The sequence below is a fragment of the Bos mutus genome, chromosome 8 (assembly GCF_027580195.1).
Source record: "Bos mutus isolate GX-2022 chromosome 8, NWIPB_WYAK_1.1, whole genome shotgun sequence".
NCBI lineage: Eukaryota > Metazoa > Chordata > Mammalia > Artiodactyla > Bovidae > Bos > Bos mutus.
Genome location: NC_091624.1, coordinates 47,431,336 through 47,455,106, shown reverse-complemented (window position 1 = coordinate 47,455,106; position 23,771 = coordinate 47,431,336). Strand labels below are relative to the sequence as shown.

General features: G+C 38.8%; 2 long non-coding RNA genes across 3 annotated transcripts in view; both read left to right on the top strand.

The window, feature by feature from the left end:
• LOC138988885 (uncharacterized) overlaps positions 1–22,920 on the top strand; it is a 54,666-nt gene extending 31,746 nt beyond the window's left edge. Inside the window, exon 3 of the long non-coding RNA XR_011465112.1 lies at positions 21,818–22,920. This is a non-coding gene — a long non-coding RNA (uncharacterized lncRNA). The remainder of the gene's footprint in view (positions 1–21,817) is intronic.
• The window catches only part of LOC138988884 (uncharacterized), a 486,353-nt gene that overhangs the window by 64,717 nt on the left and 397,865 nt on the right, over positions 1–23,771 (top strand). The gene's annotated exons all lie outside the window — the stretch shown is intronic.

Here is a 23,771-nt window from a genome sequence, read left to right as displayed (position 1 = left end):
TTTTGAACCAGGCTGCTCTTCTTGACCTCCTTCCTAAAGGAAGAGTTAAGTTTTTCTTTCTTTCTGTACCTATGGGTGCTGTATTATTTATATAATAAGCATTAATTGAGGGTTTATGATACAGAATAAATACATGAATAGATTTATTTTGGATTAAAATTTAGTTCAACTACTTAAGAGTGGGATAGATTATTAAGTTTTAGCCAAAATACCTACCTAATTACAGTGTGATTCAGCTATTCCTTTATCTTTCCTCCAAATCATTTATGATATGTTGGCATTGTTGAGAAATAAATGCAACTCGTCTATAAGGTAGTTATTTTTTGTTAAGCAAATAGTGACTTAAAGTTGTGACTAACTTCCATCTTTTTACTTACTTTTTTCAGAAAGTGGGAGGTTGAGCTTCTTAGACTAGACAACATCTTGTATGGCATTTTGGCGTATTAGTTGAAGAGAAGAAGCACATGAATAGACCAGAATGAAGGAGTAGGATTTGGCCTGTATTGTTAGGCATGAGAAGTGAAGAGCTGGGACATTTTGGTATTAGTATTACATATCTAAAAGAGGTTCTCTAGAAGAAGGCAGTGGAAAGAAAACTCTTCACATACAAAATAAGCTTTTGCTTTCATAATCCCACAATAAGAGTTTTCCCTTAATGTTTCTCTTCCTTTCAGCCTCTTTCTCTTCCTTCACCTAAGTATTTTGAGGCTCAGGATATACTATTGTAGTAAATCTCTGTTATTTTGTGTGCCCACCAGGTTTTTCTTTTCTTCTGGGAACATCATCCATTCTTTCTGGGACATACTTGTTTTTGCACCCTAAGCATTGATTTGAATGTGAGCTGCTGTGTTCTTACAGACCTTGAACCTGGTCACAGTTGATGGCTAATGGATGGTCAGAACTCATCGTTTGGATTTTTGAACTAGGAACTAGTGAAGGTGTGGGCTGTTCTTTTCTCACCGTAAAGGCAAGATGAAGGATGGTAGCTGCTGGCGGCCACTTTTCTCGTCATGTGCTTGCAGCTAGTTTAGAAGAATAAAATAAACTTGCAGAAAAAGCAATTATGAGACAGAAAATCCTGGTGGTACCCAAGCTTCTGGTTCCAAAGATGCTTATATTCAAGTCTCTGTCTTTGTGGTCCAGTTGTATCTTGCCCTTCTTGTAGTACCTGGACCAATATATCCCTTCTTTTGCCTAATCTAATTCAAGCTGGATTTCTGTTGGCTTGCAACCTAAAGAAGCACAACTTTTCTCATCTCTTCCTCTGTATAGTCTATTCTGTGTATTTTGTAAATATTATTTTATTAATGTCCTTAAGATATTAGATGAGTTACATTGATAACACTTTTGCTGAGTGTACAATGAGTGGTCCAATTAATGGTGTCATTAGAAAATCAGGTAGAACACATGAAATGTTTTTTTAAAGAAATATTTATTTATTTATTTGGCTGCATCAGGTCTTAGTTTCAGCATGCAGGATCTTTGTTGCATCATGTGGCATCTTTTGTTGCAACACATGGACCCTCTAGTTGTGTCACATGGGTTCCAGAGCACCTGGGCTCAGTAGTTGCAGCTGGCAGGCTTAGCTGCTCCATAGCATGTGGGATCTTAGTTCCCCAACCAGGGATTGAACCTATGTCCCCTGAATTGCAGGACTGATTCTTTAACCACTGGACCATTGGGGAAATCCCAAGAGAAATGATTTACGCATAGCTAGAAGATTGGTAAGGAGAGCTGATTCACATCTAAGGCTGGTCAAAACTTGTTCCCTAGAAGACAGAAGACCATAATCTTGCCTAGAAAATAAGTGAAAAGACCTGGAGTTTGAACTCTGAAGTTGAGAGAACCTAGGGGAAAAAAATGGCTGTCAGATTATAACCACTGATTTAGAATATGGGGAAGTGGTATGTTTTGTTTTATAGAAATGTTTAAGTAGACCAGGGGATTTTACATTTACCTAGGAATTCAACATTTGTGTATACCAACTGCATATATTCTGTATCTATGGTTCAACATAAGGAGGCATTTTTAATTTGTCTATTTTATAAAGAATTTAGTGAAAAATTGGGTTTCAGTTTTTTCAGTGGAAAATTAAAAGTTAAAAAAATTAATCTAAGTACTAATATAACAACTGAAAATGTGACTTAGGCAGAACAGTTCATGTATCTTGCTTTTTGTACTTGAAAGGGTTCTTTTAACTTGGATCTTGTAAAAAACATCATAATAATAAAGAAGAAAAGCAACCTAATAAAAATGAGCAAAAGATTTGAACAGATATTTCACAAAGGAAGATACACAAATGGCCAGTAATAAGAACATGAAAATATGCTCAACATCATTAGTCATCAGGAAAGTACAACTTAAAACCACAATGAGGTAACATTTAATACCCACTAGAATGAATAAAATTAAAAAGTCTTCAATTTGAAGAGGATGTAGAGCCACTAGGACATTTTCATGGTTGATAGGTTGGTGTGTGAAATGGCTTCATCGCTTTGGAAAATAGTCTGAAAATTTTTTAAATAGTTAAGTAGACACTTCTTTATGCCCAGCAATTTCACTGTTAAGTATTTAACTGAGAAAAATGAGAAATATCATGAAAGCACGTGCACAAGGTTAATGTACAGCGTTGTTCATAATAAATAAAAACTTCAAACAACCTAGGAGTCCATCTACATGAGAATGAATAAAGGTACTATGGTCTATTTAAACAATGAATACTACTCAGCACTAAAAATGGCAAATTACTCTTATACACAACATGAAAACAATCTAAAAACAAACCCCCCAAACTCTAAAAAACTATACAGAGTGAAAGAAGTATACAAAAGAATAAAAAGTTTATGTTTCCATTTATATAAAATTCTAGAACCATCATAATATATATTGAATATATAATATACACAATATAATATATACCATATATAATATATGTTGAAAAAATCAGAATAGTGTTTGCCTCTGGTGAAGTATGGGCTGAGATTGACAGGGAAAGAACAAGAGGGAGATTTCTAGTGATTTATACAGGTATGCATTTGTTAAACTCATCAGCTATCACAGTATTCATGAATTTAACTGTACATAAATTTATCTCAAAAACCGCTATAAACAAATGCTAAAATCCAGTTAATTGCATATATGCAAAAGTGTTTTGGGGGAAAGTGTTCTGATATTGCAGGTTATCTCAAAATGCATTAAAAATTAATATGGAATGATGAGCAGGTGGAAATATAATATAGTTGAATAACTATGTGATAAAGCAAATACAACAATATGTTAATTGTAAAATCTAGTCAGTGGGTATATATATATATTATATATATATATATAATATATATATGTTCACCATAGAATTCTTTCAACTTTTCTCTATGTTTAAAAATTTTCATAATAAGATATTAGAAAAAATAAACAGCAAAGTGGAAAGAAATGTTATCAAATATGTTAGTTAATAAGAAGTGATGCTATATAATTTAATGGATTATATATAGTTCATTAAAAAACCAGCTTAAGCACAAATATACTACCATTATATAATAAATTACAATAAATACATAGATATACCTCATTTAGGACCACTCCTAAACAATGTTGATTCAAAATAGTGAGAATTATCTCAGAAATATTTTTATGTTAAAATATACATGTCTTCTTTAATGCATGTGAATTCACTTAGTCTAAAAATTAAATAATTCTCTAACATGTAATTTAGGTAATGAGGCATGTACTCTCTAAGATCTGTTTGCTCTCAGACCCATTCCTTGTCCTTGCCCTGATCTACTCTGTGTCCCAAGGGGCCTGATTCCGCAGGCACCTTTCTCAGACTCCTCCATCAACCGGGGTACAGAAGTCAGGCATGGGAGACACTGACAGGAGGCTGGAAAAGAAGAGGAAAGGAGAAAAGGGGATGTTTCTCCCCCTTTCTACCATGGGCAGCCTTTACAGTAGTAACTGCAGCTTCTCTGTGACTCTAGCTCTCAACAGACATGCCTGCAATGGACCCTCCACCCTGGGCTCCGGTGTCACCACCTGTTTTCTTTGTTCCTCCAGTCTAGAAGTGGGAGTGTCTTCCCTTTGTTGCTAAGCTCTGTGTTGTTTCACTGTCCTCTGGCGAATTGACTCATCTGTCACTTTTGTAACCAATTCACTGCATTGCCTTCCCTCTTCTTTAAGTACTTAGAGTAATTCTGTTTTCCTGTTTGAGCCTTGCTTTATATATGTAATATTAATGGAGAGGAATCATGGGCAGAAAACTTTTGCTCTTTAAACTGAGAATGGCCATTTTCTGAAAGAATCTAGCCAATTCAGAAGCTGAGATTTGCCTGGAAGTTGTGGGCATGATGACCCCAAGATTTCCTGGCCCTGAAATGAACAGGTTGAGGGCAAGGACGCCCAGGGGACAGAGTGCAATGGAACAAAATGCATGTACATTCATTATAGCACAAAGCACTAAGGTCATGCAGTCGTCTCACAGTATCAGCGGGGATTGGTTCCAGGAGCCCCCTCCCCATGAACATCAAAATCTGTGGATGCTCAAGTCCCTTATAGAAAATGGTTTATTATTTGCATTTAACTTTTGCATATCCTCCCATATACTTTAAATCATCTTTAGGTTACTTACTTTTACCTAATACCACATAAATTGAGTAAATAGTTGTAAATACAAAGTCAATGCTATGTAAATAGTTGTTGATGTGCAGCAAATTCAAATTTTGCCTTTTGGAACTTTCTGGAATTTTTTTTTGAATATTTGTGATCCAAAGATGGTTGTATCTGAGGGTACAGAACTCGCAGATGTGGTTGGCTGACTGGTTGGTCCTTTTAACTGTATAGTTCAAGTGCAGCAGATTGAGATCCATCAAAAGCTCACGGTCAGCCAGAGCTAGTGAGGGACCCATCACTCTGTTCACTTGTTCTTTCTGTGATGATTTCTCTTTTCAACATTGTTTCCGTTGTCTTTTTTCCCCGATAAATAGGCTTGATCCATAAGGGTTGATAGAGGTGTGCAAGTAGAAGTGTTGGAATTGTGACAAAATTACTATGCTTCATGTGTAAAATGCTAATTCTCTGTAGTGGCTGATCTGATCAAGGAAATAAATGGTATAAGTCAGCCGTCCAGTAAGATTTGCTGGAAATCCTGTCAAAGGGAGGTGGTGAAGAGGGCAGGTTCTGTAGCCAGCCTGCCTGATTCCAGCCTTGGCCCTGCTGCTTTCCTACTGTCCTTGGGCCAATTAGGTGACCTCTCTGCCTCACTTTCTGGATCCATAAAATGAGTATAATCATAGTAAGTAATGCTCAAAATTCTCCAAGCCAGGCTTCAGCAATATGTAAACCGTGAATGTCCAGATGTTCAAGCTGGTTTTAGAAAAGGCAGAGGAATCAGGGATCAAATTGCCAACATCTGCTGGATCATCCAAAAAGCAAAAGAGTTCCAGAAAAACATCTATTTCTGCTTTATTGACTATGCCAAAGCCTTTGACTGTGTGGATCACAATAAACTGTGGAAAATTCTGAAAGAGACGGGAATACCAGACCACCTGACCTGCCTCTTGAGAAACCTGTATGAAGTCAGGAAGCAACAGTCCGAACTGGGCATGGAACAACAGACTGGTTCCAAACAGGAAAAGGAGTACATCAAGGCTGTATATAGTCACCCTGCTTATTTAACTTCTACGCAGAGTACATCATGAGAAACGCTGGGCTGGAAGAAGCACAAGCTGGAATCAAGATTGCCGGGAGAAATATCAATAACCTCAGATATGCAGATGACACCACCCTTACGGCAGAAAGTGAAGAGGAACTAAAAAACCTCTTGATGAAAGTGAAAGAGGAGAGTGAAAACGTTGGCTTAAAGCTCGACATTCAGAAAACAAAGATCATGGCATCTGGTCCCATTACTTCATGGGAAATAGATGGGGAAACAATGTCAGACTTTATTTTTTGGAGCTCCAAAATCACTGCAGATGGTGACTGCAGCCATGAAATTAAAAGACACTTACTCCTTGGAAGGAAAGTTATGAGCAACCTAGGTAGCATATTCAAAAGCAGAGACATTACTTTGCCAACAAAGGTCTGTCTAGTCAAGGCTATGGTTTTTCCAGTGGTCATGTATGGATGTAAGACTTGGACTGTGAAGAAAGCTGAGCACCAAAGAATTGATGCTTTTAAACTGTGGTGTTGGAGAAGACTCTTGAGAGTCCCTTGGACTGCAAGGAGATCCAACCAGTCCATTCTGAAGGTGATCAGCCCTGGGATTTCTTTGGAAGGAATGACGCTAAAGCTGAAACTCCTGTACTTTGGCCACCTCATGCGAAGAGTTGACTCACTGGAAAAGACTCTGATGCTGGGAGGGATTGGGGGCAGGAGGAGAGGGGGACGACAGAGGATGAGATGGCTGGGTGGCATCGCTGACTCGATGGACATGAGTTTGAGTGAACTCTGGGAGTTGGTGATGGACAGGGAGGCCTGGCATGCTTCAATTCATGGGGTCGCAAAGAGTCAGACACAACTGAGCTACTGAACTGAACTGAATCTACTTTATAGAGTAATTGTGAGAATAAAATGACTTAGTACCCCCTTAGCTAGAAGGTTCTCAGATTGTAGTTCTATAGTAAATACATATCTTTTCTTTGTCACCTAGCATTCAAATTCACTTTCTGTGTTTGTGGAATCTTGTGTAGACTTGGGGAGAAGCAGGGTCCACCATGTGGAGGCCAACAATGTCATTTATTTTCTTCTGTCTTGCAGGAAGAAAAAAAAAAAGCTTGCTAACTTTAGCCATATTCTCCTGCTCAAGAATCTCAATCTGTGGTGAATTACCTAAAGAAATGGACAGTTTAAAATGTCTTGTGGTGGTGGTGGAGGTGGTGGCCGTTGTACCCGGTGATGGTTGTGTCAGCAGTTTTAGTGGAGTCCCTAAGCTGTAGGTGGTGGCAGTCCAGCCCTGCCACCCAAAGTTCAGTGGTGATGACTGAGCGCCTAACCAGGCTATTCCTGGCATATGAACTTGTTGGTGGTTCTGGTTACCTGTATTTTCCTGTTTTTTACATGTATTTTGACCTTAGTTCTTCAGTCTTTTTGTTGATTCTATGAAGTACCCAGTAGTTTTCGATGAATTCTCTCTCTCTCTCTTTTTTTTCCCAGTAGCCAATGTCAATCTTATTGTTTGCATCGTGAAAGTCTGCCTAATGCACTGATTTTCTGTGATCCACTGACAGATACCTATAACTACAGTGGCTATTTCTTTATGTCAGAGCCAACGTGTTGATATGTAGGAAAGTCTAACCTTTATCTGTTGCATTAAATCTCAATTTTTAACGTATAGGCTTTGTATACCTAGACATAATCAACTGTATTTCTTGTTGGAAATTTGCTGTGGTACTACAATATTCATTATATTTATCCAACTCATTTCAATTTATCAAGCACCTACTGAACATTTACCTTGTGCTAAGTGATAGTTAGGCTTTGGAGACACAAAGTCAAATATGACAAGGTCCCTCGTGCATGTATTTGGAAACCTGGCTGTTTAATGTGTTATACCATGGTGAGATCTGGGCAAACCAATTCAGCTACATTCAAAGAGGGAAACAAAGAAAGAATGGGTAAGAGTAAAGCAGTGTGACGTGGTGGTAAATCTTGGTATAGAAGCTGACCAGCTCGTATCCAGGCATTTATTTGCTGTGTTATGTAGATCTAACTACTTAACCTATCTAAACCTCAGTATGTTTATCTGCAGGGATAATAACACCAAATTCCTCATATTATTTTGAAGTTTAAATGAGATAATGAGATAAAGTGATTAGCACAGTGCTATGATTAAGGGTTTAGTAAAATGGTAGCCACATTCATGTACTGGAATAGATTGCCCAAAGAGATTGTGTAATTCCTAGGTTAAATACAAATTTCAAGAGCATAAATTCTGCCTTGATCATATATGTTAATTCCATAATCTCCTTGACCATTAGTTCCTCTTTTGTTTTTTCTTGTTCTAGCCCAGTTCTATTTTATTTTTTTAACAATAGTAGTCAGAAATGTATACCTAGACATAATCTACTGTATTATGATACTTGATGATGTTTACCAGCATTTTAATAAGAAATATCACTATTTGCTACAGTAGACCTGATTTGTATGTTACAAAACACATTTATAATGCATGAATCTCCCCTCTAGCCATTTTTTTCCCCACAAAGACCGAGAAGAGTGATTCATTTACTCAATTGCTATCTGATCTTTTTCCTTGAGTGTACCTCTTTTAGACACTGATCATTAACTTGTTACAGAGTCTTCAGCTCACTTAAAAATTTGTATTAAAAGTATTTTATTGCCTTCGGAGTCCTTTTCAAAGTATTTTTCAAATTATATTTGGTCTAGTTTTCAATTTATAGCTAACCTGCTCTGTTTTGTGTGTTTCTTTGCTTTCCTTAAAAGGGCTAATTTTCTACTATTAAAAACTGTTTTGTTTTTCTTTTTCCTAAACCTCTGTAATTGTTGTTGTGGCCATCAATCAGACAAAGTGGGAGTTTTGTTTGTTTATTCTTGGAAGAGTTTTTAATTAAAAAATTTTTTGGTATACTCCCTTCCCAATCTTTGGGCTTTCCAGGTAGCTCAGATGGTAAAGAATCTGCCTGCAATGAGGGAGACCCAGGCTCAAGCCCTGAATCAGGAAGATCCCCTGGAGAAGGGAATGGCTACCCACTCCAGTGTCCTCACGTGGAGAATTCCGTGTACAGAGGAGCCTGGTGGGCTACAGTCCATGGAGTTGCAAAGAGTCGGACACAATTAAGCGACTAACACTAACTTCCCAATCTTATAGATATTTTTATTTTTGGCTTCTGATGAGATGTTTTCCAATAGTCAAGGCTTCTGTTTTATTTTCACTTTTCATTCATTTCATCTCCACCTCAACATCTGCATTTACTTATGTTGAAATCAGCAGAAATGATACCAAACCAGGGGTTATAGACTAAAGTTCCAAGTGCATTTCAGTTCATTCAGTTACTCAGTAGTGTCGGACTTTTGCAACTGCATGAATTGCAGCACACCAGGCCTCCCTGTCCATCACCAACTCCCGGGGTTCACTCAAACTCATGTCCATCGAGTCAGTGATGCCATCCAGCCATCTCATCCTCTGTCATCCCCTTCTCCTCCTGCCCCCAATCCCTCCCAGCATCAGAGTCTTTTCCAATGAGTCAACTCTTCGCATGAGGTGGCCAAAGTACTGGAGTTTCAGCTGTAGCATCAGTCCTTCCAAAGAACACCCAGGGCTGATCTCCTTCAGAATGGACTGGTTGGATCTCCTTGCAGTCCAAGGGACTCTCAAGAGTCTTCTCCAACACCACAGTTCAAAAGCATCAATTCTTCCACACTCAGCTTTCTTCACAGTCCAACTCTCACATCCATATATGACCACTGGAAAAACCATAGCCTTGACTAGACAGATCTTTGTTGGCAAAGTAATGTCTCTGCTTTTGAATATGCTATCCAGGTTGGTCATAACTTTCCTTCCAAGGAGTAAGCGTCTTTTAATTTCATGGCTGCAGTCACCATCTGCAGTGATCTTGGAGCCCCAAAAAGTAAAGTCTGACACTGTTTCCACTGTTTGCCCATCTATTTCCCATGAAGTGATGGGACCAGACGCCATGATCTTCATTTTCTGAATGTTGAGCTTTAAGCCAACTTCTTCACTCTCCTCTTTCACTTTCATCAAGAGGCTTTTGAGTTCCTCTTCACTTTCTGCCATAAGGGTGGTGTCATCTGCATATCTGAGGTTATTGATATTTCTTCTGGCAATCTTGATTCCAGCTTGTGCTTCTTCCAGCCCAGCGTTTCTCATGATGTACTCTGCATAGAAGTTAAATAAGCAGGGTGACAACATACAGCCTTGATGTACTCCTTTTCCTATTTGGAACCAGTCTGTTGTTCCATGGCCAGTTCGAACTGTTGCTTCCTGACCTGCATACAGGTTTCTCAGGAGGCAGGTCAGGTGGTCTGGTATTCCCATCCCTTTCAGAATTTTCCACAGTTTTTTGTGATCCACACAGTCAAAGGCTTTGGCATAGTCGATAAAGCAGAAGTAGCTGTTTTTCTGGAACTCTCTTCCTTTCTCCACGATCCAGCGGATGTTGGCAATTTGATGTCTGGTTCCTTTGCCTTTTATAAAACCAGCTTGAACATCTGGAAGTTCACGGTTCATGTATTGCTGAAGCCTGGCTTGGAGAATTTTGAGCATTACTTTACTAGCGTGTGAGATGAGTGCAATTGTGTGGTAGTTTGAGCATTCTTTGGCATTGCCTTTCTTTGGGATTGGAATGAAAACTGACCTTTTCCAGCCCTGTGGCCGCCGCTGAGTTTTCCAAATTTGCTGGCATACTGAGTGCAGCACTTTCACAGCGTCATCTTCCAGGATTTGAAATAGCTCACCTGGAATTCCATCACCTCCACTAGCTTTGTTCGTAGTGATGGTTTCTAAGGCCCACTTGACTTCACATTCCAGGATGTCTGGCCCTAGGTGAATGATCACACCATCGCGATTATCTGGGTCATGAAGATCTTTTTTTGTACAGTTCTTCTGTGTATTCTTGCCATCTCTTCTTGATATCTTCTGCTTCTGTTAGGTTCCTACCATTTCTGTCCTTTATTGAGCCCATCTTTGCATGAAATGTTCGCTTGGTATCTCTAATTTTCTTGAAGAGATCTCTAGTCTTTCCCATTCTGTTGTTTTCCTCTATTTCTTTGCATTGATCGCTGAGGAAGGCTTTCTTATCTCTCCTTGCTATTCTTTGGAACTCTACATTCAGATGCTTATATCTTTCCTTTTCTCCTTTGCTTTTTGCTCCTCTTCTTTTCACAACTATTTGTAAGGCCTCCGCAGACAGCCATTTTGCTCTTTTGCATTTCTTTTCCATGGGGATGCTCTTGATCCCTGTCTCCTGTACAGTGTCACGAACCTCCGTCCATAGTACATCAGGCACTCTATCTATCAGATCTAGTCCCTTAAATCTATTTCTCACTTCCACTGTATAATCATAAGGGATTTGATTTAGGCCATACCTGAATGGCGTAGTGGTTTTCCCTACTTTCTTCAATTTCAGTCTGAATCTTATAATCTATAGCTAAATACAATTTTATAGTTCACTAAGTATTTTCATATTGGCCACAACCAAGAAAACTTTCATTTCCTCTTTGACTGATGCTGATGACTCCCACATCTAAATTAAAGGTCAGTGAGCACTATTATAATAATTCTTCTTTCTAATGTGCTTCAGAAAGCAGAGATCTAAAATGTATTTCCAAAAATGTTTTAGGATTCACTTTTAAATGGGGATATGGTCTTCCCTTGTGGTCCACTGGTAAAGAATTTGCCTTGCAATTCAGGGAGTGGGGATTTGATTCCTGGTGGGGGGACCAAGACCCCACATGCCCCAGAGCAATTAAGCCTGCATGACATGACACAGCCAAGAAAATAAATCAATTCAATTTTTTTAAAAGAGAGGGGGATACAGTATGCAGATTTTGACCTGAATCCTTTCTGGATAGAGCATCTCCCACTGGTTTCCAAGGAATACCCTGTAGGACAAAGTGCAAATTATTGAAGTCAAACAAATGTCCAAAAGTCCAAAACAAACTTCACACATAAATTGTTCTTATATTTGATTCAGAAGAGAATTGAAACTAAGTGGAAGTCTCATTATACTTACATTGCTATAAACTCAAAAGTGCCTTGGAGTTTACATATTTTTTGAATTTATATAATTTAACAGCACTAGACTATACATTCCATGAGAGAAGGTACCTCAAGTCTTCTGTTCATTGCAGAATTTTCCAGCACCCGGCGTAGTATTTGTATATGTGCATATAAATACTTGTTTAGCAAATGAATACATTCCCTTCCTTATGATGAAGAGGAAATTGGAGGTCAAAGTAGTTGAATGACCTAACCAAAGTCACATAGTAACTTTGAAGCTGTCCCAACTCTTTACGCTGAAGAAGCTGAAGTTGAATGGTTCTATAAAGACCTACAAGACCTTTTAGAACTAACACCCCAAAAAGATGTCCTTTTCATTATAGGGGACTGGAATGCAAAAGTAGAAAGTCAAGAAACACCTGGAGTAACAGGCAGATTTGGCCTTGGAGTATGGAATGAAGCAGGGCAAAGGCTAATAGAATTTTTCAAGAGAACGCACTATTCATAGCAAACACCCTATTCCACCAACACAAGAGAAGACTCTACACATGGAAATCACCAGAAGGTCAACACCGAAATCAGATTGATTATATTCTTTGCAGCCAAAGATGGAGAAGCTCTATACAGTCTGCAAAAACAAGACCGGGAGCTGACTATGGCTCATATCATGAACTCCTTATTGCCAAATTCAGACTGAAATTGAAGAAAGTAGGGAAAACCACTATGCCATTCAGGTATGGCCTAAATCAAATCCCTTATGATTATACAGTGGAAGTGAGAAATAGATTTAAGGGACTAGATCTGATAGATAGAGTGCCTGATGTACTATGGACGGAGGTTCGTGACACTGTACAGGAGACAGGGATCAAGAGCATCCCCATGGAAAAGAAATGCAAAAGAGCAAAATGGCTGTCTGCGGAGGCCTTACAAATAGTTGTGAAAAGAAGAGGAGCGAAAAGCAAAGGAGAAAAGGAAAGATATAAGCATCTGAATGTAGAGTTCCAAAGAATAGCAAGGAGAGATAAGAAAGCCTTCCTCAGCGATCAATGCAAAGAAATAGAGGAAAACAACAGAATGGGAAAGACTAGAGATCTCTTCAAGAAAATTAGATATACCAAGGGAACATTTCATGCAAAGATAGGCTCGACAAAGGACAGAAATGGTATGGACCTAACAAGATATTAAGAAGCAGAAGATATTAAGAGGAGGCGGCAAGAAAACACAGAAGAACTGTATAAAAAAGATCTTCACGACCAAGATAATCACAATGGTGTGATCACTCACCTAGAGCCAGACTTCCTGGAATGTGAAGTCAAGTGGGCCTTAGAAACCATCACTACGAACAAAGCTAGTGGAGGTGATGGAATTCCAGGTGAGCTATTTCAAATCCTGGAAGATGACGCTGTGAAAGTGCTGCACTCAGTATGCCAGCAAATTTGGAAAACTCAGCGGTGGCCACAGGGCTGGAAAAGGTCAGTTTTCATTCCAATCCCAAAGAAAGGCAATGCCAAAGAATGCTCAAACTACCACACAATTGCACTCATCTCACACGCTAGTAAAGTAATGCTCAAAATTCTCCAAGCCAGGCTTCAGCAATACATGAACCGTGAACTTCCAGATGTTCAAGCTGGTTTTATAAAAGGCAGAGGAACCAGACATCAAATTGCCAACATCCGCTGGATCGTGGAGAAAGGAAGAGAGTTCCAGAAAAACAGCTACTTCTGCTTTATTGACTATGCCAAAGCCTTTGACTGTGTGGATCACAATAAACTGTGGAAAATTCTGAAAGGGATGGGAATACCAGACCACCTGACCTGCCTCCTGAGAAACCTGTATGCAGGTCAGGAAGCAACAGTTCGAACTGGCCATGGAACAACAGACTGGTTCCAAATAGGAAAAGGAGTACATCAAGGCTGTATGTTGTCACCCTGCTTATTTAACTTCTATGCAGAGTACATCATGAGAAACGCTGGGCTGGAAGAAGCACAAGCTGGAATCAAGATTGCCAGAAGAAATATCAATAACCTCAGATATGCAGATGACACCACCCTTATGGCAGAAAGTGAAGAGGAACTCAAAAGCCTCTTGATGAAAGTGAAAGAGGAGAGTGAAGAAGTTGGCTTAAAGCTCAACATTCAGAAAATGAAGATCATGGCGTCTGGTCCCATCACTTCATGGGAAATAGATGGGCAAACAGTGGAAACAGTGTCAGACTTTATTTTTTGGGGCTCCAAGATCACTGCAGATGGTGATTGAAGCCTTGAAATTAAAAGACGCTTACTCCTTGGAAGAAAAGTTATGACCAACCTAAATAGCATATTCAACAGCAGAGATATTACTTTGCCAACAAAGATCTGTCTAGTCAAGGCTATGGTTTTTCCAGTGGTCATGTATGGATGTGAGAATTGGACTGTGAAGAAAGCTGAGTGTGGAAGAATTGATGCTTTTGAACTGTGGTGTTGGAGAAGACTCTTGAGAGTCCCTTGGACTGCAAGGAGATCCAACCAGTCCATTCTAAAGGAGATCAGTCCTGGGTGTTCTTTGGAAGGACTGATGCTACAGCTGAAACTCCAGTACTTTGGCCACCTCATGCGAAGAGTTGACTCATTGGAAAAGACCCTGATGCTGGGAGGGATTGGGGGCAGGAGGAGAAGGGGATGACAGAGGATGAGATGGCTGGATGGCATCACCGACTCGATGGACAGGAGTTTGAGTCAATGCCGGGAGTTGGTGACGGACAGGGATGCCTGGCGTGCGCAGTTCATGGGGTCGCAAAGAGTCAGACACGACTGAGCGACTGAACTGAGCTGATAGATTATAAAGCTCTTTTCTAGGGATCAGTAATAATAATAATAATGAATAGTAAAATTTATAAATTTTATTATTTGGCTGACAATATAGTATGTGACATGTGCCTTGGGAAATCAGTGGACTGATAAACTATGAAACTTACTTGCCAATAGATTATTAATGTTATAGGAATTATCACAGTAGGAGTCCTTAAAATAATATTTAAGCCAAGTGTTCTCTTCTTTCCCTTTATATTCCATTTAATTTAAAGTGGGCTATTTGTGGGATGATGTATGCCAGGTAGTGAGAAAAGGTTGGAATTATATTGAGGTAATTTTGGAACTATTATAAAAATGGAGCCATATGAAATGATTATTTGTAACAGATAATGGCTGTCAAGAAAATAAACTAGAATGAAAGATGTAAGCAAAGTGACAGAAAAATAAGTAATGAGCTGGTGGAAAAATCTAGAAAACATCTTACAGGAAAATCAACTCATAACAGGGTTTTTCTTGATTTGATAGGAAGAAATTAAGTGGTAAATGTTAACTTTTGTCTGTTTCTCAAATTCTGTCATATCCAGGATAATAATTCTTGTTTCAAGTCTCAATTATTATACTTGTATTTTTTCCTCTTCATGAATTCATGTTAAATTGTCATTAAATAAGAGCTCTAATTTCATTTTTTTCCTTAGATCAATCTTTGGACAGTTTGGGAACAATAATCACAGTTACTGAATCACAGTTCATACATGTATGTATTTACACACATACAGAAATAACCATAATAGCCATAACAGAAGATAGAAGTCATGCCAAAAGAAAATTGGAGGTAAAGCGCTATTAAAATTTCAGAAGAGGGAAAGAGTAGAGGAAAATAAGAAAATTTGTGCCTAAAATTTGTACTGGCCTTAAAAGGCAGTAAAATTCGGTGCCGGGGTCCAGCCCCGGCTGATCCAGGGTATTTGAAGGAGAGACGGCATAGGCGACCTATTTATTTAAATATTTATCAAAGATATAAAGAGTAATAGAATGAGGATAGCTCAGTAGGAAAATTCAGTGAAGAAAAGAGGCTGAAATAAGGATAGCTCAGTGAGGAAATTCAGTGGAGAAAAGAGGCTGAATAATTCAGCCAGAAGGTAAGAGAAAGAACGACATGGGGAGACCAAGTTTCGGTGAACAAGGCCCGCACTTTATTTTCCAAAGTAGTTTTTATACCTTAAGTTGTGTATAGAGGATAATGGGGGAAGGGGTGGAGTCATGCAAGGACAGCAGTTCCTGGTTCTAATCGAAGCGGCTTTCAAACTTATCATATGCAAAAGTTCAGGTGATTTACATCATCTTCTGGCCAGGAGGCCTGTTAACATTTTAAGAAACTTATTTTTCTCTAAAGGTGATTATTCCAAAGTCAGGCACCAGCCTCCAAAAAAGCATTGGACAAAGCTGCATTCCTATAGGGCAAAGGTGAGGTGGCTCAATCAAGAAAAGAATTAACTCAAGGGTCCAAGGTTACAAACATTGAGGCTACTACTTACATTTCTATAAACCCATTATATCAATCAATACACTGCCAAGGACACAGTAGGTAAGGGGTATGGAGACTTAGCAGCAAACATTGGCCCAATAAGTGAAAAACCCTTCACCAATACAATTTCTAATCAATCTTTTAACTACTCAGAAGAATCTGTGCTTAGATAGTTTAGAACATCTCCTGCCTCTCACAGTTGGGAGGCTCTGAACAATCACATGTGGCCAGAAAAACCTATTCAGGCAGGCTAGAGGATTTCCAAAGGAGTTTGTAGGTTAAACACTGTCACACCCAGGAATTATTAACTGGAGCTGTAAGCTAACTCTTTTTTCAGATAGAGGTAGTGGGGGACAGCCCCCCATAAAGTCAGAGGTGTAGGTGAAAGCACAAAGCAGAAAGTAGGCAGACTCTGGTTTTGGGGGTAGATGCTCGAGAATTTCCAGGGGGACTCCTGAGGCTCGATCCCGCCTTTGCGTATGCCGAGCCTCCTTCCTCATGACCTTTGTCATGGGTGGAGTTCCTCACGCTGGCTCCTGGCAGTGATAGAATTCCAGTTGAGCTATTCCAGATCCTGAAAGATGATGCTGTGGAAAGTGCTGCACTCAATATGCAATATGCACTCAATATGCAATATGCAATATGCCGGCTCCCGGCAATTCGGGCCTTCAGGGATGCAGGGAACACCTTCTAAGTGGAAGGAACAGTAGTGCTATATAGTGGTAATAATATTGGCTTGGAGTTAACTGAACTTTGGTTCAGGTTTCTCTTTACTAGTTTGACCTGTAAAAATTGAAATAATAGCATCAAAACCCTGCTACAGGGTTGTTGTGAGGTTTAAGTTGTATAATCCAGAGGAAATTCTTAGCCAAGTTCCTGGCAAAAGGATACTTGGACCAAGACCCTCCCTTCCTTTTTAAAAAAATTAAAAAATATTTTTAATTGGAGAATAATTGTTTTACAATGTCGTGTTGGTTTCTGTGGTACAACAGCTCAAATCAGTCATAACCATGTGCACGTGTGTGTCCTCTCCCTTTTGAGCCTCCCTCTCATTCCCCTCACCACCACCGTCACACCCATCTAGGTCCTCACAGAGCACCAAGCTGGGCTCCCTGTGTTACACAGCAGCTTGGCAATAGCTGTCTGTTTCACATATGGTAGTGTATATATGTCGCTGCTACTCTCTCAGTTTGTCTTACCCTCTCCTTCCTCAGCTGTGTCCACAAGTCTGTGTGGACTATATATGTGGACTATGTGGACTAATTTCTATGTCTGCGTCTCCATTCCTTCCTTGCAGATAGGTTTATCAGTACCATTTTTCTAGATTTCTTACATATGCATTAATATATGATATTTCTCTTTCTTACTTTACTCTGTATAACAGGCTATAGGTCCATCCACATCACTATAACTGACTCAAATTCATCGCTTTTTATGGCTGAGTAATATTGTATATATTCCGTTCCTTTTTCATGTGACTGTGGAGGACATTTGAGGCCAAGCTAAGGAGTTTGTTGAAGACTTAATACTGGTTCTACCATTTACCGGCCTCGTGACCTTTGCCAAGTTACTTAACCTCACTCAGTCTTCTCATCTCTGAAATGCAGCTAATAATATATCAGTTTCACAGGGTTGATGTAAGGAGTGAACCAGTTAGTTAAAGGTCTTATGAAATATATGGCACAAGGGATATACTTATATTGTTATTTTTCACTGGCCCTGAGGAGCAGGTGAAAGTTTTGAGTTGAGAGTTGGGGAGAGTGACTCAATCTTTTCTTTAGGAAAGTCAGTGTGTTTATGAATAGGAATTGGGTAGTGAGGGATTAGGGTGAGACCAAAAGAGGGAAGAGAGTCGTTAGGGGATTGGTAAACACTCTGGGTCAGAGGCACTGAGAGGCTGGTAAATGATGGCGGTAGTAGGGATGGAGAGGAGCCTCTCACTTAGATGAGAGACGTGCTTTTCAAACCTCAACATGTACATGAATTCTCTAGGGATCTTATAAAAATGCAGGTTCAGTAGGTTCAGGTGGGTCTGGAGTGCTGTGTTTTACAATAAGATCCTGGGTGGTGCCAGTGATGCTGGTTCATAACCACACTGAATAGCAAGAGTTTTGAAGGTAATTTAGGAGCCCTCAAAAATAGGAGGATTGACAGTTGATTGGCCTTAAGGGAAGGAGACAGAGAGATGGTGAGTTTCTAACAGAAGGAGCTAAATTGGGAAGGGAAAAGAGAAATGATGAACTTATACTACTGTGCTTTTAGGGTTTATATGAGATAGAGTGGTGTAATGGCAAAAAGGTAGATTTATTATCAGAAGACCTGGATTAAATCGTGGCTTCACCAATTATTAGAAAGATGACTTTGAACTTTAAGTCTCTTTCTTCAACTCTAAATGAGACACTATAATGACTATTTCAAAGGATTGTTGGATAGATGAAATATATTGTTGTGAAAACTTTTCTCATGGTTGTCAGTACCTGGGGGGCATTTACTGAATAAAAATGGCATTCATAGACTATATGGAATTTTACTACTCCAGGTCCTCACAAGGCTGATCAAGGTTTTAATATGTACATTTTTTCCTACAGCATGCACACTGGTACTTCAAATTGTACAGTGATTTGACAGCCTTCTGAACTTTATGTTTTCTAAGTATTCATTAGCTGACATAATTTCAGGGGATGTGAATGCCAGGATTGGCAGCAGGTCCATCAGAGCTACATCCATCAGAACCCTACAATTGTCTGATTCTTCCTTTTAAGGCACTTCTCCAAGAATAAACTGTCTGAATCAAAGAGGAAAATATCTGGTCAAACTCATTTATAATCATAGTTCCAATAATGGTAAATGGCAGGCTGTGGGATATATCTGTGGACTTTCACTTACTTTTCCAACCAGAGGCAGCATTATTGATGATTGAAGAATTAGATCTTCAGGGCTTATCTACAGCCTTGACTTGGATGTTTTAGACTGGTTGAAAGTAAATATTTTTCTCTTAAACTTAATCTGAACTTTTCAAAATGTCCTTGCAACTGTCCCTAAACGTAACTCAATCAGGGAGATTTTTAGGAATGAAGTTAAACTGAAGCGAAAAAATAAATGTATGATAACAAAGAATTTATGGCACATATTTTATTCGGGAAGTCTTCATGACTAACTATTCATAATATTAACAAATTGTGGTGATACTGCTATGTTGCTGGACTATTCAAGAACAAGATCTTTTATTTCTTGCTTTATAAGAGAGATCAGAGAGAAACGAAAAGCTCTAGGCCATATTATCAAGATGTCATCTCAAATATAACTGAGATCGAGTTATCTAAAGACTCGTTAAGTTGCAGTTCTTTTAAAAAACAAAATGTCCTTTCCAAAACTTAAACTATTCTGGAATATTCAGGGCTTGACCACAGGGATACCAACATAGCACATTTGGGAACTTGATCTTCTTTGGTATCACTTCAGGATGAAGAAATTCAGAATCGTGTGCATGGATTGATTACTAAACATATCATTTCAATTACTACTTTGCCTCTCTGCATTTTGTTGTCCCTAGTATTCTCCATAGCAAGAACCCATTATTTTCATCAACCCTAAAAACCTAGTCTTTCAAGGCTGAAGAGAGCTCCAGAAGACAATTTCTGCTGCCAGAATTATTTTGATCTTGCTTGAGTAGTTGGCTGAAGTCCTTGCCAACTTATTTACCTCAATTAACTCCACAGGTATGGTTTCCTCAAGATGATCTCTAAGTGTGGTTGACTCTAGATTTAAAAAGGGAAACCCTTCATCTCCCAAAATTACAGAACCATCGGGTCTCTTAGACACTTCCTCAAAATAATATCACATATTTTTTTCTTAAATTGAAAGACCAAGTCTCAGTCTAATAGCTTGCTTGCATAAGGAGCTAACCAGCTCTATGTATAAATTATTTTCTACAGATAATTGCTATTAAAATATTTGTTGAATGAGTAGCTTCTGTTATTTATTTTATCTCCTCCAGAGAATAACTGAGACTTTGTGAAACTTTTATCTAGCTATATTATTTTTTTCCTCCATAAATCTCTTTCTGTATCTAACCATCATCCATCCAATAATCATAACTAGAAACCTGGGAGTTACCCTGGAGTCCTCCCTGCCCTTCCCATATCCATGCAGTTCCCAAGATTTGCTGACTTTTGCATCCTCAAGATGTGTTGGTTGACTTTATTCTCCCTCTTGATCCCTCTGGCACTATCTTGTCCAGGCTCTCACATTCCTCTCTGGGCTTTTCCAATAGCATCCTAAGGGCTTTCTCTGCCTCTAGTAATGGCCTCCTCTGATTTACCCTTCAGAGTGATATATTTAAAATCCAGATTTGATCAGGTAATTTCCTTTCATTGGCTCTCCATCATCCACGGTAAAAAAAAAAAGATCCTTGGCATAAACTATAAGGCCTCTCCCGATTTGGCTTTTTTTATGAGCTTCTCCGGTTTATTTCCTTCATGCTGTTCATTGCTTAACACTATGTGCTGCAGCATGGGGCTCAGCCTCAGCACTGTTGACATTTGGGGATGGATAATTGTTGGGGAGCAGGGGCTGTCCTGTGCCACTGTAAGATGTTCAGCAGCATCCTGGCCTCTACCCACTAGATGCCAGTGGTACTCTCTTCTCCCAGCTATGACAACCAAAAATAACTCAAGGCATTGCTAAATATCCCCCAGGGGACAAAATTGCCCCTCGTTAGTAAATTGGAAATTAGCCAATAATGCATAAATCCATGCTTATAAAAGTTGAAACAATATAGAACATAGAATTATTAATAAAAGTGAGAGTTTTCCAGGGTCAAAGCATTCTCATTTAAAAAAAAAGTTTTACTACACACTGCCTCAGCATTATCTCTACCAGACATGCCCCCCACCTTTGTGGCCATCTCACCCTCCAGGATTGTGTATTGAGGATGGAGGCTTCACCCACTCACCAGGTTATCAGAGCAGATGATTCACATTTTGGGGCTGCCTAACTCAAAACTCAAAGGCCATTTAAACAAAGCTACGGGCCACATGCTTCTTTCATTCCTTCTCCAAATCCTTACAGTTCTTTTCTTTTCCATCCCCTAAAAATCCACAAACTAACAGTCAGAGCTGTTATCAAGAAAGAGACTTTATGACATTTTGAATGTACAGTGTTACAAACATGAGTCCATAGACAGCACCAAAGATTCTGCTTCATCTGAGCAAGGGTGAACCCTGGAGTGTGTGTATGTGTGCATATATATATATATACATGTGTATATATGTGTATATATATACATATATATATATGTGTGTGTATATATATATATATTTTTTTTTTTTTTACGGGCTCCCTACCCCGGAGGAGTCTGATGTACAGTCTGGTATGGAAGCCAGAAACTGAAGAATACAAGTTAACATGTAAAAAGATGCATCCAGGTATCCAACATTTTGACAACTGAGAATACCACTTCACGTTCACATGGATATACCACGAAGTAGTAGCCACACTTAAAAAATTCCAAGTTACATAAATTGTTATAGCAGATGGAAGAAAAGATGCCTAAATATGCCTATATCCTGAATACTGAGCAGGCCTTAAAAACAAACTAGGTAAAGAGGAAATACCTGTGAGGGCTCTTTATGAAGATAACAAAAGCATGCTTGATGGTGGGGAAATGTAGCTACTTTCATAAAGGTTTCCAGCTATGGTAACAAAGTGGGAAAGAAATAAATCCTTTCCACATGAGTTTAATTCTAGAGACTCCATTCTTTACAAGTGGAAACTTAATCCTTTCCCCCAATTCTGTGAATTATTCTTTTTCAGCCTTCCTCAACACTTAAGATCCCATGGAAGTCGCCAAGAATGGTGGGGGTGAAGTGTTCCTAGTAGTAGAAATGAAGATGAGAGAGTGAACTGGAAAAATGCTTTAAGAACTCTAATTGAGGCAAACCTGACTACAAGATTGTATCTGTGCTATGATTACAACTGTAAAAATTCTGTCTGCATATGGACAGGGACTGAAAGGGAGCATGAAAAAAAAAATGTAAACAGTTTGGTTTGTAGGATGGCAGAATTTTGGGTGGATTTTTCTTTCTTTTATTTTGAGTTTTGTCAATGTTTTTGTAATGTTTTGCAATAAACAATACTATAAAAGAAGCAGCTGAACCTGCTGACTAATTATTGTTAGAAAGAGCAGCTTAGCGTCAACTCTGTCAGAGCTAAAAATCGCTGCATTTGACAGATGCTCTCCAGCATTTAAGTTGATAATATCAGATAACCTTAACCAAGAAGGCAACTCCTTCTGGTACAAAGGAGCATTTTAAAAACCATTTTATTTTTGCAGCTAACTCCTGACAAGCACACCAGGTATTATTTAAATGGGGGCCATAAGGAGGGTGTTTCATTTTGTTGCTTTTTTTTTTTCAATAGTTGAAATGGTTGATCGGTTATGCTTGTCCTAAGAAAAGTCTTGGACCAAATCGTCTGCAATATGGTGAAACACTCAGGGTCTTTAAAAGAGTGTCGAAGTATGTGAGTGGATTCAAACTCCGTTTTGAGGGAAATACTGCTGTTGCCTGCAGGAACCCTTGCAGCTTATCTTTGAGCAGAAATGGGATGGCAGATATACAAGTCATGTTCTGAAAAAATTGATAACAGAATGTCAACCTCACTTCCTGCACATCTGGTGTTGAAAGTGTATGGATAATCAACATCAAAGACTACTGGCACTTCAGGCACTTGTCAGCGAATTCAGTCTTGAAGTGACCTGTATCTGTACACTTGCCCAGGCCTCACCTAAGACGTGATGCTGTAGAGATGAACAGGCAAGCCCTCCGTTCCTCTTCTAAGGGCTCTAATCTCTGTGCCTGTGGTTGTTGTAGTATCAGGAAGCAGCATACCTGGGCCAGATCACCTCTGCTCCCAACAGGAATGCTCTCATTGAGTTAAAAATTTAGTGTTATGCTCTGAGCTCTTATGAGATTCAATGTAAGAATTGTCCATTGGTTCACCTGAATCTATCACAACAATGTTAATCAGTTATACTCTAATACAAAATAAAATAAATAAATACAAAGAATGGTCTATTGGAATATGCTTTTGCATTTTTGGTTTTTTTGCAAATAATGCTGAGGATTTTGTACCTTACGTTATCTAAAATCTATTGTTGAAAAAATTAAGTGGTACATTCCTTCTGGATTTAGGACATTAGCTTTGCTTGTAACACATATTAGAAAGCAGGTTTTTCTCTTTGTCGTTTAGGTACTGGGAAACTCCTAGTCACTAGTAATACTCCTCTCACAATTTTATGCAGATCAGAGCAAGTGAGGAACTCAGCAGAGTCAGGCAAAAGAAGGAGGGTACTATTAATATTTGGTGCCCATTCAGTTGCTGTGCCTGTTTTGGCTTAGGTAAGTAGGTACAACACTTTCAGTTTTAATGATCTCATTAGAATTTTTTTCTCCAAGAATTTGTTATTCCTGAAATACTAGATTTTTCATAAAAGAAGAAATGCATTTCAATTTCTATAAATATCAAAATTAGTCATCATTAAAACTATTCATTAAAATTCAAAATTAGATGAGAATGTTCTTCATAGATTTTTTTTAAGCCTTGAAGAGATCATTTATTATAGCATCTATAGCTCTACTATTTAAGGAAATTATGACATAAGGTTCATAATTGAATTAAGCCAATACCTTTGGCCGCATACTAAGAAGAAATTAATGAAATATGGTGGGTAAAACTATGGTATCTTATAAGGAAAGTGTAGGCAACT